Here is a 15,676-nt window from a genome sequence, read left to right as displayed (position 1 = left end):
AAATTATTGCACAGGGGTGGGGTGGGGGGGGGCATTCCAAATTTGTGATATGTTATCAAAAACAACATTTTGAAAGTGTTTGCCGACGGAAAAAAATATTCACCGACGGAATCGTTTACAATATATAATCACTAGACAGTAGTCTCATGTTGCCCGCCTTTGCATTCAAATGTGTAGGAAGACCACCCGCTATGTAGAAGGTCACTTCGAGACTTACTATCTACAAGCTGTTATGACAGCGCGGAGGTGGTCACGTGCGTATTTATAAAAGCGCATTTATAAATATAACCGAAGTACACTGGTTTAAAACAAAACATGGTTACTGTTTACAAGTTGTTATGACAGCGCGGAGATGATCACGTGAATAAAAACATTTTAATAAATTATAGTCAAGTATACTGTGAAATGTGACAACTATATAATGATATATGCGTGTTCAACAATTTCTGACACCTAATAGTAATAGCTCACATATTTGTGCATAACAATTGTAAATGTGCTGAACCATCCCTGATTCCTTTATATAATTAATGATTGCTTGTTCCTTACATCTCGCATGCATGCTTAATTAATATGAACTAGACAATATATTTGCTTGATTAATGCCAAGCTTAATTAGGAAAATGGCCGGTGGTCGTGGGAACTTTCAAAACAATGATCAGGTTAGGAGATAGGACGACTTTGAAAGATTAAAAAAAAGAATGATTTTCAGCAAATTAATGAACTTGCTTGTTTGAAAATCGTTGATTATTGTAATTGCTTTTGAACACATATTGTAGAATAGAGTGAATCAAGATTGAATACTCCGTCTGTTTTTCACCAATATGTGTGGGGGGCAGACAAAGTGGGTGGGTGGCGGGTGTGGGAGATGTAAATAATTACATGTAATTTGAATTATTAAAAACCTTAGAAACATTACAAAATAATTATAATATGATCGCCTTCGTCTATATAGGTTGTCAATACGCAATACCATGAACAATGACGGATCGCCCAAATTTTGCGTTCGTATTGCGCATTTGGTCACATGACACGCGACACGTGAAGTTAATAGCCCGTTCAAAATAGACAGTTGGCAGTAATACAAAAAACGCAGCATATCAGTTGGGCACTTTAGGGTCAAGTCCCCAACGGTTTTAGAAAAAACAAAATATTGCTTTGTTTCGTCGATCGCAACACATAGTGGCGTACGTGAAGGACAAAATACGTCTCCGTCACTATTATATCTCAGTGACCCTATCCAATCTGAAATTGAAGTATAAGGTTCAAGCTATTGAACTATATGTTTAATAGTTAACAAGGACTAACTATAATTATAGGATAATATATAGCTAGCTCTCAACCTATATACCACTATGTGAAACGGAAAATTGATGGGAAAATCACTCTACCCCACTATGTGTTGCGAACGACGGAACTAAATTTATATGAATATTTCATGATTACGTGATCCAACACGGAATACCCTTGCGCATGCATGCATGTCACGGAGTGCGATGTCGTAATCACCTTAAGTCATACGCAAGGAAACGCTGGCCATGTCAGCGAAACCCCCGTATCAGTAAGTAGTGTGCTTCAGATAAGCCATCGACTCTGTATCAAACAATATGAACAAAATCGATCTTGTTTTTGTTTTTTTGTTCTTCTTTCTTTTTAGCCTAGATACAGGAACCAGAATACCTAAACAGAACCCAAAGTACTCGTATATTAAAGCCATATTATAACATTTCTGTAAAATAGATTAGTATTTATTTTCCATAAAATGTTAGCTTTTAATGTCAGATATGTCCCCTTTTAATGTTGAGCCGAACAAGTGAGGTAAAGCATAGAACATTTGAATTTACTACTAGCGCCCATGCATGTTACTCCCGCGGTTGTAATACGGTACGATCCTCGGGGTGTGTGTGTCTGTGTATCCCGCACGCCGTGTACGTACTGTGCATACGTGTTCGACTAATATTTCCATCGTAATAATAAAACACCGGTTCCATCGTTTTATTCAAAATCTCGGATTTTGACAAAATTACAGCACCTAAAGTCTTGATTTTTGCAGAGTATCATTATTGACTAAAGTACATTACAATCGTGTAAAAACCAGAATTTAATTTTTTTAGGGCGTTCTCCTCAGCAAATGTTATAATATGGCTTTAATTATTTGAAGTCAACTTTGGTTTGTTCTTTAAAATGTTCCCCTATGAAACACGTGTATCATGTTCATTGTTTACTTTTCGTGGACTCAGCGTGTACTGACATTTTGGAGCACAGCCAATTTAAGTTAATAAAAAACAAATGGAGGTTAAAACAAGTTAATACTATGCACAATTTGCTGCGGTGTGACATTTTAAAACTACGAAAATTACAATTTCTAAAATCCTATTATCTTAACAAAACAAAATACATCCAAATGTCAGTCTAGAACCTTGTAATTTTTTCTGAGCCTGCGTGTGTCTTAGTATTCAGATTATTAGCATCACCCAAATGTACAGTTTTAAATAATGTTTCTTCAAAATTTGGAACCCAACGGACACAAAAGTTGCGTTCCATGTTGTCATGACCATGGCTGCTTGCAAAGAGAGATAGTTCATAATATAGCCATGAGTGTGCATAACTGATTGAGCAAAACTGACTGTCAATTTATGATTGTTACATTTTCAAAATATGAACATTGCCATGTTTTGCAAACTTCTTCACGCTGGTCGGAACCTTCGTGGTTTTTGATGCAGCAATCACTGGTTTGGCCTTGAGAGCTTTCGCATATCCTTTAACCTGCTTCACGTTGCTTTTCGTCAATGGATTACCGCGGTAATTCTTCGCCTCAATTACTATTTTGCGGCCAGAAGTGGTACGAGCCACACAATCAGCGCGTCCTTTATTTTTCGTACGAACTTGCGTCTTGACACTGCTGGTTTTGATTTTTTTCGAACGTTTGAAAGCAGCAACAACCTTCTTTTCGAATGCAGTGCCTTTACGATGATTGGTCTTCACTATTCGTCCAGCTTTACTATTAGTAGATTTGGAGGTTTTTGAGTGCCCAGTTCGTTTAGAATGCGATCCGGATCGTCGGTGATGACCTGAAGTACGGGACCTACCACCACCACCTCTTCTTCTCGCCATGGTCTGTAAAATAAAATGCATAGAATTTTGATCCAGAAGCCTGTTTATGAACTTTAACTACATTACGAAATCGTTATCACCAGGGTCCAGCTGGCACCCGATGAGCTAAGATATTATATGTCTATTGAGAGGATGTAGTCCCCAGCAAACACAAAAACGTTTTTAAAACGTTTTAAATAAGTTTGGGTTTTTGGGTTTGGGTTTAGGTAAAAATGTTTTAATAACATTAAAATGTCGGGTTATATAAAGGTCATGATAACGTTTTAAAACGTTTTTTTTATGAAAACACACTACAGCAATATTTTGAAATGTTTTCAAAAATGTTATTGTAAACTATTTTTGCAAACATTTTTGCCAAATATTGTGTCAATACTTAAATAACATTATGTTAAAATATTTGAACCCAGCAAACACAGAAATATTCTTAAAATGTTTTTTTTTTTTTTTTTGTCGGGTTATATAAAATGTCGGGTTATGTAAAGGTCATGAAAACGTCTTTAAAACGTTATTGAAAATATTTTGGGCAAACATTTTTCGCAAAATATTTTTTCAACCCCAAAATAACATTCTGTTTAGAATGTTTTGTATCAAGTTTTCAAGAATGTATTTGGAATGTTATTAAAACGTTTTTATACCCTTTATATAATCCGACATTTAAACGTTTTCTGTAAAACGTTTTTGTTTGCTGAGCAGTAGATCATCAAAAAATGTCCTTTTAAGGTTATGAAAACGTTTTATACTCTTAATATACCCTTTATATAACCCGACATTTAACGTTTTCTGACAACCTTTTATAACCTTTTGCGAATGATGTCGAAAACGTTTTGTGTTTGCTGGGTAGTCAGTAGGTCTATCTTGTCAGTCGATACGACAGTAAAGGGTTTTTATCATGCTTAATATAGAAGACCTATGAATCAGGTTCGTGTTTCTTATCAACTGTTCAATTGCAGTTTAATATACATTTGCACGAGTGTAGATAAAATAATTCAAACATTTTTGCTTGACAATTCCATTCAATCTGATTACCCAAGACTTAAGCTTTCGCCAGCAGGGCTGATGGTTTGATCTCATTGACTTGGCCTACTGCTTTTCCAGCCAAACTTCTCTCCGAATGTGACGACGTTTTTGTTTTCAGCCGAGTGCATCATATACGTGATCGAGAGAAACTCGAGAGTACTCAGGTTTTGTTTGGATTTGTCAAGCAAAAATGTTTGAATTTTTTTTTCTACGATTCTGCTAATGCATCTATTTAGTAAAATCAGAAGACGTTAGGCACCTCGTAGTAAAGAGTAGCCGGCCTATACGTGATTTTGAGAATGCTGAGAAAAATTGGCCCCGTGAATACCGCTAGCACCTGGTAACCAACCGCTGCAAAGTTGATGGCAGCACAATATAATTCGGTTAACCTTTGGATAAGCATCCGCAAAGTTATAGTATGCATGTGTATTACAACAATATTTCGCGGCGATAAAGCGCCAAGAGGACGAAACCAGACAAGCTTTTTCATAATTTAGTTGTATACCGGCAATCGACAATCGCGACGGCGAAAATGCGTTTTAAATGGCACAAATACTTACGTAAGATAAGATGTTTTGTTGAAAAATACGGTATAGAATCAATGAACACTGCAGTAATTCTACTGTCAGGTGTACTGTCTTCTATCGGCTGCATATCATGTCAAAGCAATAATGTAGTTGATTGTGATTATAACCGAAACCCGCCAATTTTCATTTTATCAGTGTTGCCAAAAGTGCTTATCGCTACGTCCAAAGTACCCTATTTTTATCTTGAACAGTTGAACATTGATTTCTTTGGGTAAAAACATTGATATACACGAGACAAATTAATATAAGAAGTAGCATAGAATATGGGTAAACCTAGAAACACTGCATGAATTATTTGAAATGATCAAGGGAATCCACCTTATGTCGAAATGTAAACCAACGGTAATCCTCCATCAAAATTGGCCCATTGCCAAGAATTGATTACTGTGATATTGTATGGGGCAACTGCAGCAAGCATTTATGTGACAGAATAGAGCGCCTCCAAACAAGATCAGCCAGGGCTATTCTAAGGAAACCAATTCGCACAAGTAATGAGTATCTTCGTAAAAAGATGGGGTGGGAAACTTTTAAAAAGCGCAGAAATTACCATCTCAATCTTGCTGTTTTTAAATGTCTTTCTGGGCTGGTCCCAAATGCTTTGTGCAATCATTTTTCACTTGTAGGGAATTCACACACTCTCAATACTCGCTCGAGTGCTCACGGGAAAATTAGACCCATTAGGCATTTTCTTGAATATGGCAGGCGCTCATTTCAATATAGGGGGCTCTTGCTTGGAATCAACTCCACAATTCAATCATTTCTCCGTTACCAACCAGTATTGATGTTTTTAAATCAAGATTCTATCCAAAATAGTAGGTCTATTAATTTCTCTTGCCACCAAACATTGGTTTAAAAATTTTAGGCTGTTTTGATGAGATAATAGGCATTGCAATGATTGTTACAGGATCAACTTTTGCCAAATTTCTTTTGTTTAAATTTTTATTGATTTTTCTATTTGCTGTTTGATTATTGTGTTCTCTCCTATCCACTAAGTTTTTATCCATTTCCTTTGATTATTTGAATGTAGTTTGTTGTATTTTGAAATCCTGATTTTAAATTATTATGCTGGCATAATTTTTTTAAAATTTAAATTGAAATAATAATAATATTAATGTTGTCAATGTATTTGAAAATGTAGTCTAATTAATGCAATATAGTGTGTGCTATGTATTATTTTTTACCTATCTTTTAATATTATTGTTGTACCCAATTAATTTTGGTAATTCACGTAATTTAAGTTTAGTAAATTATTTTAAGTGTTTTGTAATTATTTATTTGTATTTGTGACACGATCTGGTCCATGGGGGCCAAAGGAGGCATTTTTGGAAATTGAGTTACTGTAATTATTACATTATGCATACAATAGGCTACCATTTACTGAAAACACCAAAGGTCTAGCATACTTGGTTCTAAAGTTATGAAGTTTTTTTATGTATATTTTCTTATGTATTTTATTGTTTTTTACTCCATATTTTTGCCTTTATCTCAATTTCAAATTTGCCGCCTTTGGCCCCCATGGACCAGATCGTGTCACATTTTTGTATGTAATAAATAACTGGGCCATATGGAAGAACAGGGGAATACTTAAATTTTCCCCTGAATATGGACCCAGTATAAAGAAGAAATAAACAAACAAACAATTGCCGGCACACCTGAAAAGACAAAAACAGGGAACTGTTATAGCTAGGTCGGGTTATCAGTGATTACACCGCAGTGCGCCACGCTGACAAGTTCAAGTACAAGTGTTGTTACAATAAAATGAAATAACACTAATTCAACGCAAAGGCTGAGGAACCCCGATTACTAAATAGCCAAATAGGAGAGTTTTCAATCAAATAATTGGGGTAAACACTGCATCATCCGACTTATAGAGGAATATAGACTATGCCATCGAATTTTGGTTTAAATAAAAATATGTTATTATTAATCATGATGAACGCATCCTGTTGGAGTTCAAAACTATACTGATGTGTATTATAATTAATAGTAAAATGGTCATAAAGATTTTATATAATTAGTGACAGTAAAAGTAAGTATACTTATGTTACTGAATGCAACATATCTTGAATAATGACTCACTTTAATACTGAACAATTCTGATTTTGGAATGTACAAGTTTATTCGCGAAGGACCGATTAAAACATTCGACTATGTACTTTGACTTTTAAGCAGAACTTTGCCTCGGGACTTCGTTCTCTAAAACACACTGTCAATCATACTTGTTTATCAATCAAATCTAACCACAAGCACTAAGGATGGTGGTACAATACGCGCTAGATGCGTACATTCATCCACCAACTTTCGCGCCAGTACAAAAGCGCTGCATTCCATAAATAGTTGTGTACCATGTATAGTTAATGGTAATGGCACGTGCCCGGAGGATTTTTAAAAACAATAACGAGATCTGGGCGAACAATCACAAGGCAGATTCATTTAAAGATACATTACATCATGACCAATTTTAGTTAGGCCAGAAATTGGCCTAACTCTCCATAGAGACCCGTGTTAAAAATGTTAACCGCAAGTCTAAATCAGTAGTCCACTTGGGAAGCTAACAAACAGAGGGAGTGCGGTGACTGAACTAAAGATCAGATGTGAAAATCTATCAATTGTGCACAAATTAATTAAATCAGAGTTTTAAGCTTAAATGCAACAGCCAGAATATGCACAATGGGCAAGTGGACTACGGAGAAGTCTAGGGAGCTAACAAACAGACGGAGTACGGTGACTGAACTAAAGATCAGATGTGAAAATCTATCAATTGTGCTTTTAAGCTTAAATGCAATAGCCAGAACATGCACAATGGGCAAGTGGACTATGGAGAAGGCTAAGAGGAATATATGATTATGAACATGGTGAATATTAACTGTACATCATAAATATATAACGTTTCGAGATGTCCAACGCCTTATTGAAGGCAGAGTATTTATTTTTATTTAAATACGCCAATTTATTTTTAAACATAGTGAAAATGGAGACTGAGAAGATGTTTAATAATAATAATAGAATTATTGCAGGTCCCTTAAGGGACATTCGGCGAGAGCAAAATGTAACAAAATATGGGGTCATTGGGTGGAAGCATGATTCTTGGCATTCGGTGAGAGCAAAATGTAAAAAAAAACACGGGTCATTGGGTGAGAACATGACCTTTTTTAAATGGAACCTTTGGGTGAGAGCCGAAACAGCGCCACAGAAACCTCGAACATTGAATTTCTAGTTCTAAAGTGGCTTCATATTTTTTTGTATCAAAATAAGTAACAAAATCGGTAATAATTGAAAGTTGCTGTTCAAGTTGAAACATAAGGGTGTTTGGGTGACAGATCAAATGGAAAAGTAAGGGTCTTCAGGTGACAGAGCACCACGGTGTTCGTAAACCAATATAGGGTCTTTGGGTGACAGCGATGCTGAAAGGGGGTCTTAATAGCCCACGCGTATCTCCAAAAGGCCGTTAACATGACCATCTACTCCATCAGGCGTTGTTGTGATATGTAGTGGGTACTTTCTAGATGGACTACAGAAATTCGGTTCGCCGAAGTTATGCATGGCGTACGGTGGTGTAATCTGTGATCGTGGACAACCGTTGCAATCGGTTAAGAGTCAAAAGTTCACCATTATATTGATCGATTGGTTATTTTAGCAGTTAGACTTCCTAGTTCTTTCTTATGGTTATTATTAGTATTAAAAATATAATTTTTAACGACTTGCAATTTGTATTAGGCCTATATCGCGAATTTCTAAAAATCAAAATCATTTGATATTATATACTGTCATATGTGATGCGATCAAGCAGAATCAGTCGGAACTCAGAAATATTGATTTTGAGATAAAGCCTAACAAAGGAAATATTTCCTTTGTTTCCTCTTGTTTTGGAAACTCTTTAATTGCTCATATCTTTGCAACTGGTTGTTCAATTTCAATGTGGTTTTCTGCAAAATCCAGCTTTATAAATGTTTGTTACTTTCCTATAAAAAACTAAAAAATTAATATCTCCGAGTTCCGACTGATTTTGCTTGATCGCATCACATATAGGACATTCCTCGTATTCAGAATGCAGTTTAGTGTGTCTGATGTGCTTTCAGGTCCTACAAAAATACTAGACTGTGCAAATCCTTTGTTGAACCATTTATGACCTTTAGACCTTTTGAGGGTTCCATAGGCGTATAGAGGGCAGAACTTAGAACCCTTTTGGAAAGAGTGTACGTTTCAGTGTTCATTTGTCCAGATTTTCTGGATTAGTATTAATTAACATCACTACACAAATGTTTAGTGTCATGCCGTCATTTCCGTATGTTGCTTACAGAAAAAAAAAACCTATAGTTTACCACATTGAGTCAGTGTCCATGGGATTGGGTAAAATGAAATGTTAATTTTGTGTTACATTTTCAAAATAGGGACATTGCCATGTTTGGCAAACTTCTTCACGCTGGTCGGAACCTTTGTGGTTTTAGATGCAACAATCACTGGTCTGGCATTGAGAGCTTTCGCATATCCTTTAACCTGCTTCACGTTGCTTTTCGTCAATGGATTACCGCGGTAATTCTTCGCCTCAATTACTACTTTACTGCCACAAGTGGTGCGAGCTACACAATCAGCGCGTCCTTTATTTTTGGTACAAACTTGTGTCTTGACACTGCTGGTTTTGATTATTTTAGAACGTTTGAAAGCAGCAACAACCTTCTTCTCGAATGCAGCGCCTTTACGATGATTAGTTTTCACTATTCGCCCAGCTTTACTATTGGTGGCTTTGGGTTTGGTGGTTCTAGATTGTCCAGCTTTTCCAGCTCGTCCTCGGCCTGAATTTGAGGAATGTGACCCAATCTGTTAGAAAAAAATAGGATTAACGTAAAATACCGGAATTTCAGCTGCCAGTAACTTACCGGTAAATACAATATTGTATACAGTAAAATATACGTTAACGTAGTTTAAACATAGATCTTCAAAACAAACAAAATGGTGTAACGGTAATACGATTAATTTGCGGGATAGCGATTATTAAGCGCTAGGTAAAATCATAATGCAGAGGATGATTTAAGTAATGCCTTCACCCCACTGGGTTAACTGTGCAGCAGTTGAGCAGTGTGAGTAACATGACACCACTGCTTTGCTATTCTGCATAGAAGTGCATGGTTAAATTTGAATTTGTAAAGTTATATTCACATTAAAAACGCTGTGAATATGCTGGTCGATTTCACATTAATGTTATCTACAGAAGGTGTGAATTATCCTTTAAACACACATCACTTTTGTTCTGAAATCGACCAAGTAATAATGACACACAAACAATTTAAAACCATCTTTTGCATATAATTCAATGGGATTTGAAAAGTAAAGTGGCATATGAAACTCTTAGTGTTAGCACTTTTGCAGTGCATGATGGGGCTTCCTTAAATCATCCTCTGGGTAAATGTAACCATTTTTAACCATATTTGATGCACGTTTCAAAACGGCAACACCTCTGAAAAGGTCAAGTCGATATGACATGGATGACATGTAGGCATATGACTACATTCCAAGTAATAATAAGGTCACATTCGATTTCCTAGTCACATTTTCTAGGGCAAATCTCGTGAGATTTTAGTTTAATTGGAATCTTGTCAAATCAACAAGACTTATTGCAAGCATGTACAGATTATTTTACCTGGAAATTTACAGTTATGTTATACTGTGCACCACTACCGCCTCCTCTTTTCCCCATGGTCTGTAACAAAACGTATAAAAATAAAGTTTTAACGTTTGAACAGGAATTATGGAGTTGTAAATTTATTTTAAAAAAATATAGTCTCCCAACATTGAAAAAAAAAATAGGGGCGGGGATGAAGAGAATGTAAGTTGAATATGCATTTCAACTACATGTATATACTTATAACCCAGCGAAAGGAAAATGCACATACCGTTGGTCAATTTCGAGCCGGAATGGACCCTGCCCCACCACCACGGTCTGTACGTCTCTCAGTGAAGCATTATACTAAAACTATATAAAGTCTGCACAAAAGTAACTCAGCTGTTATAAATACGCCTATAGATTCACTATTAATTGTTTTCACAATATTTCAACATAAAGAGAAGGATGATTTATTTACACGCATTTTGATACCCCATTCGTCAAATGTCGTTCAATATTAACAACACAGTATTGCTTTTATCAGAAAAATACCCAAATTTAAAAGTTGCAGTTCACAGCGATCAATGGTTATAATGCCAGCACTGTAACACGTAAAGCCCGCCAATCGCGCTTACTTCAAATCAATACAAATAACTGCAACTTTTAAATTGGGGTATTTTTCTTTCAAAACACTGCTGTATTGTCAATATTGAACAAAATTGGACAAATGGGGTATCAAAATGCGTGTAAATAAATCATCCTTCTTTTTATGTTGAAATATTGTGAAAACAATGATTAGTTCTGAATCTATAGGCGTATTTATAACAGCTGAGTTACTTTTTGTGCAGCCTTTAGTTGATGGTACTTACATAAGTTAGGGAATTTGATTGAATAAGACGTAATAATATCAATGACCACCGCAGCTTTTCTTCTCTCTTCTATTGCCCGACGAGCCTACAATAGTTGTTGTTTATTGTTATTAAAACCGTTTACCAACATCAAAATATGTATCAGTGTTGCTGAAACAGTTTACCGTCGCGTCCAAAGTCCCCAAATGGTTACCTTAAACATGTTACAGTTGTGAGCATTGATTACACAAGACAAATTATTATCAGAAGTAGCACCAATTATGGGCAAATCTAGGAACACTGCATGAATTATTTGAAATAATGAAGGGAATCCACCTAACGTCGAAATGTAGGCTAACGGTGATCCTCGGTTACATTTGGTCCATTGGCGGGACACAAGAGAAAGACAAATACAGGGAACTATAGGATATTAATTATAGACAACAAAACAATGTTGGGTTATCTGTGTTCATGGACATTGATCAATCGGTTAAGAGTCAAAAGATCACCATGATATTGATAATAACGTCAAAGCATGCGTTTAATTCCACATTCAAAACACATTCAGTGATCCCAGCGCAATAATTAAAATTGTTTATAAATGTTGCATAAAAGTAAAGGATAATTCATTCAATTTGCCATATTGTCTAAGTTTTGCTAGCATTTTATTACTGTATTGATCATATTGGTCCGTTATATCATGCATGGTGTGCATTTTCTTGATTACATTGTTTAATTATTGCTTGAAGTTATATTGTATTATATTGAAGTTTGTATGCCATTGATGGATCTTATATGTCTTGTATATGGAATATGACAATAAAACACATGAATGAATGAATGAATGAATGAATTTGGTATTTTTGAAATGAAAAATTTGGCAATAAAAAATGAAGAAAACAATAGTAGTTCCTTTCAAATGCATGTAGCCAGTTTATATTCTATCACAGATTAATTCAAATGCCTTTTTTTTGTCTAAATACGTGGCTTTCGGCTGGATCACTAGCATGACTAGCACTAGCAGGCTATGCCAGCACATCTGCAATGACAAAGGTACCAAAACCTGAATTCTGATGATTTTTACAGGCCCGAATGAGCAAATCACTGAATATAGGCCTACCTTTAAATAACTAACAGTGATTGTATTTCCATCCAAATCTTAACTTTGTTATTTGAAAATATATATAATATTAGTCTATAAGGTTTCTGTCTATTTTAAGCTCTTTTTTTTTTTTTCTGCTTTGTAACTGATAAAAATAATATATTAAATACAGCATTTCATCCCTTTATTATAAATCTATGTAAAGGATATTTGCAAGATTTTTAATTTTATTATGTTAAACGAATCTTTTGGCAACATATACCTTGCTGAACATGTACTTATAATTATTGTGTGGTATCAAGCGAACAGAGCCACCAATACCATGAACACTACAGAGTTGGTCTTCTACAAACCGATTAAAAGTGTGGTGGCGCCCATACGTAACACAGTAGCTCCACAATCCAATACAATACAGTACAATACAAAAATATATTATGCATGACTGACTTGGTTTGCACTCGATATTTTTGGTCGATTTTGTTGTTGTCAAAAATTCATTTTGCCCGGGGTGTATTTACTACCATGTCGTAACGTATTGGTATAAATTCAATAACTTCGACAACCTATGACAGAGTGCATTACTTATACAACGTGAAGTTTATGGCATCAACAATCGGTGATTAATGCTACGAATAAACTGTGGGATATTTGTACGTGGACACATAAAAATATAAGTGGAGTTACAGGAATATTTTTTTTTTATGTTAAAGCGACATGAGCGGGCAACTGGGAGACTTAAGTGACAAACAGCAAGAAAGATTGGACACGGTAAGTGAGCTTGTATTTCCTTTTAAATGATGTATGTAACAATGTAGAGTGCATTTGCGAGTGCATGGTTAAAATTCACTGTTTACTTGGGGACTTGCAGGTACAAAATACAAACTGCGATTGCTGTCTTGTTGATAAAAAAAAAGTGCACGTGCTTCCTGTGTTGGCTCATATGATAGATTATTTTGATTTAAGGTGGTACTACACCCCTTGATACATTTGTGAATATGTTTGCATTTTTCTCAAAAAATAGTAACACACTGGTAAAAAGTTATGTATATTATAGGGGCAAGGAATCAAGTTACTACACTGGAATTTCAGTGACTCAAGACAAGCGGTACGTTATTTATGATAAGTAAATAGGCACCACTAGAATGTACCACATTTCTTAACATTTATAATGAACCACTTGTCTTAAATCACTAAAATTTCAGTGAAGTAATTGATTCCTTGCCCTATAATAATACATAACTTTGTTACCAGTGTGTATTTTTATTTTATTTTTGACATTTAAGTTACATGTAATGATAAGGCTATTCCAGATGAAAACCATATACCCCCCCACACACACACACATACACCCTCTCCCTATGGAAGACATGGCATTAATTCATGTCTTCCATAGGGATGAATACGTTTTATCTAAATAATACAGAAACACTGATCTCACTTATTGAGACGGGAACATTCTTGCTCTGATTCTTGTTCATAATAAATGATAATGTTACTTTGTTAGTGAAATATCCATTTTAGACCATTGTGACTGGCACTCAGGCAAGTTTTTTTTTTGGGTATAGACAGGTGCTTACATAAACCAAAGAAGACGCGTGATGCAATTCTCTGCATAAACGGATATTTTTCATTATGTAAGCATTAAAAAAGATCAAAGAATGGCATCTTATTTTTTTCTAATATTTAGGCTTACTTTCTTCAGAGACCTTGAATAAATATTTAAACTCATTTTCAGGAATACGATTTATTCCGCTTGATTTGTCGAAGTTATTGTCGAAGCTATAAAGATTCTTTATAGCTCCTGACAATAACAAATCAAGCGAATAAATCGTATTCTGAAAAATTAGTTATTCCAACACTATGGAAAAATGACTTTTTATTAGACGTACAATATTTTATGTAACATATCTACGTTATTTAATATATTGCCATTCTATTTCCAGTAATGTTTAAGTTCTAACGAATGTTTGATGACGACAAATCGATAATATGTTATATATAATATCTAGTAGAAATATATTATCGATTTTACGTCATCAAACATTCGTTAGAACTTAAACATTACTGGAAATAGAATGGCAATAGATTAAACAACGCAGATATGTTACATACAATATTTTACGTACAATAAAAAGTCTGAATACTGCTTTATAGGAGGTGTATGGATTTCAACTGGAATATACATGTATATATAAGCCCATTGATCCGTGGTGACTTTAGTTTCGTATAACTTTCATAAAGATGGATCATCTTCTCTGGAATTATGTAAGATATTTAAAGGAGATCAGCATACTTCTTTATCTGAAGGCCACAATATAATTATGTATAGTATATCATACTTCTTTATCTGAAGGCCACAATATATGTATATTATATAAAATGGTTTGCAAAAACGTGATAAATAATTAACAGACTTAAAAAATGCTTATAAAATGCATAGATATATAGGTACGAAGGTCTGTATGAAACTATTACCTTCCTTCCTTCCTTCCTTCTTCCTTCCTTCCTTCCGTTCTTCTTTCTTTCTTTCTCTCTTTTTTCTTTCTCTTTTCTTTCTTTCTTTCTTTCTTTCTATCTTTCTTCTTTCTTTCTTTCTTTCTTTCTTTCTTTTTTTTCGTTTTTTTTCTTTTTCTTTTCTTTCTTTCTTTCTTTCTTTCTTTCTTTCTTTCTTTCTTTCTTTCTTTCTCTCTCTTTCTTTCTTTCTTTCTTTCTTTCTTTCTCTCTTTTCTTTCTTTCTTTCTTTCTTTCTTTCTTTCTTTATTTATTTATATGTTTATTTATTTATTTATTTATTTATTTATTTATTTATTTATTTATTTATTTATTTATTTATTTATTTATTTATTTATTTACTTATTTATTTATTTATTTATTTATTTATTTATTTATTTATTTATGTATTATCTTTAATGATGTAAACGTTTTAGCATCGTTTGACTTCCAGGGGGCTGGAAGTTTTTGAGCTGAGAAAAAAAAAAGGAAAAAACAACAACAAAACTAACTGAGCAAAAAACTTCCCCCCCCTATCACCAAAAAATCATTGTGTATGCATTTTACATGTTTTACCCGTGCCTATAAAACATGTTAATATTATTATTTATCTCGTCATTTTTGCAAGCGTTTTATAAAACAGGCATGGCCTTGAGACAAAGAAGTATGGTAAGCTTTTACTTTTTAGTTTTAGACCTAAATTTCTTGCATAATTCATCGTGCATGCATTAATGAACATTAATTTAAACCTATGCTAGAAGGTTGTCAATCAAATAATGTTAATACTTCATAATGTTATTAAACTCGTATTTTGCAACTGTTTTAAACGGCCTTTTAATTTTTATTTATTTATTTATTTATTTATTTTTTTTTTTTTTTTACAAAAAAACTCGCAAAGCACTTCTATGAAACCAGT

The sequence above is a fragment of the Amphiura filiformis genome, chromosome 13 (assembly GCF_039555335.1).
Source record: "Amphiura filiformis chromosome 13, Afil_fr2py, whole genome shotgun sequence".
Taxonomy (NCBI): Eukaryota; Metazoa; Echinodermata; class Ophiuroidea; order Amphilepidida; family Amphiuridae; genus Amphiura; species Amphiura filiformis.
The sequence above is the reverse complement of the archived record's forward strand: the minus strand, read 5'-3'. Positions refer to the sequence as shown.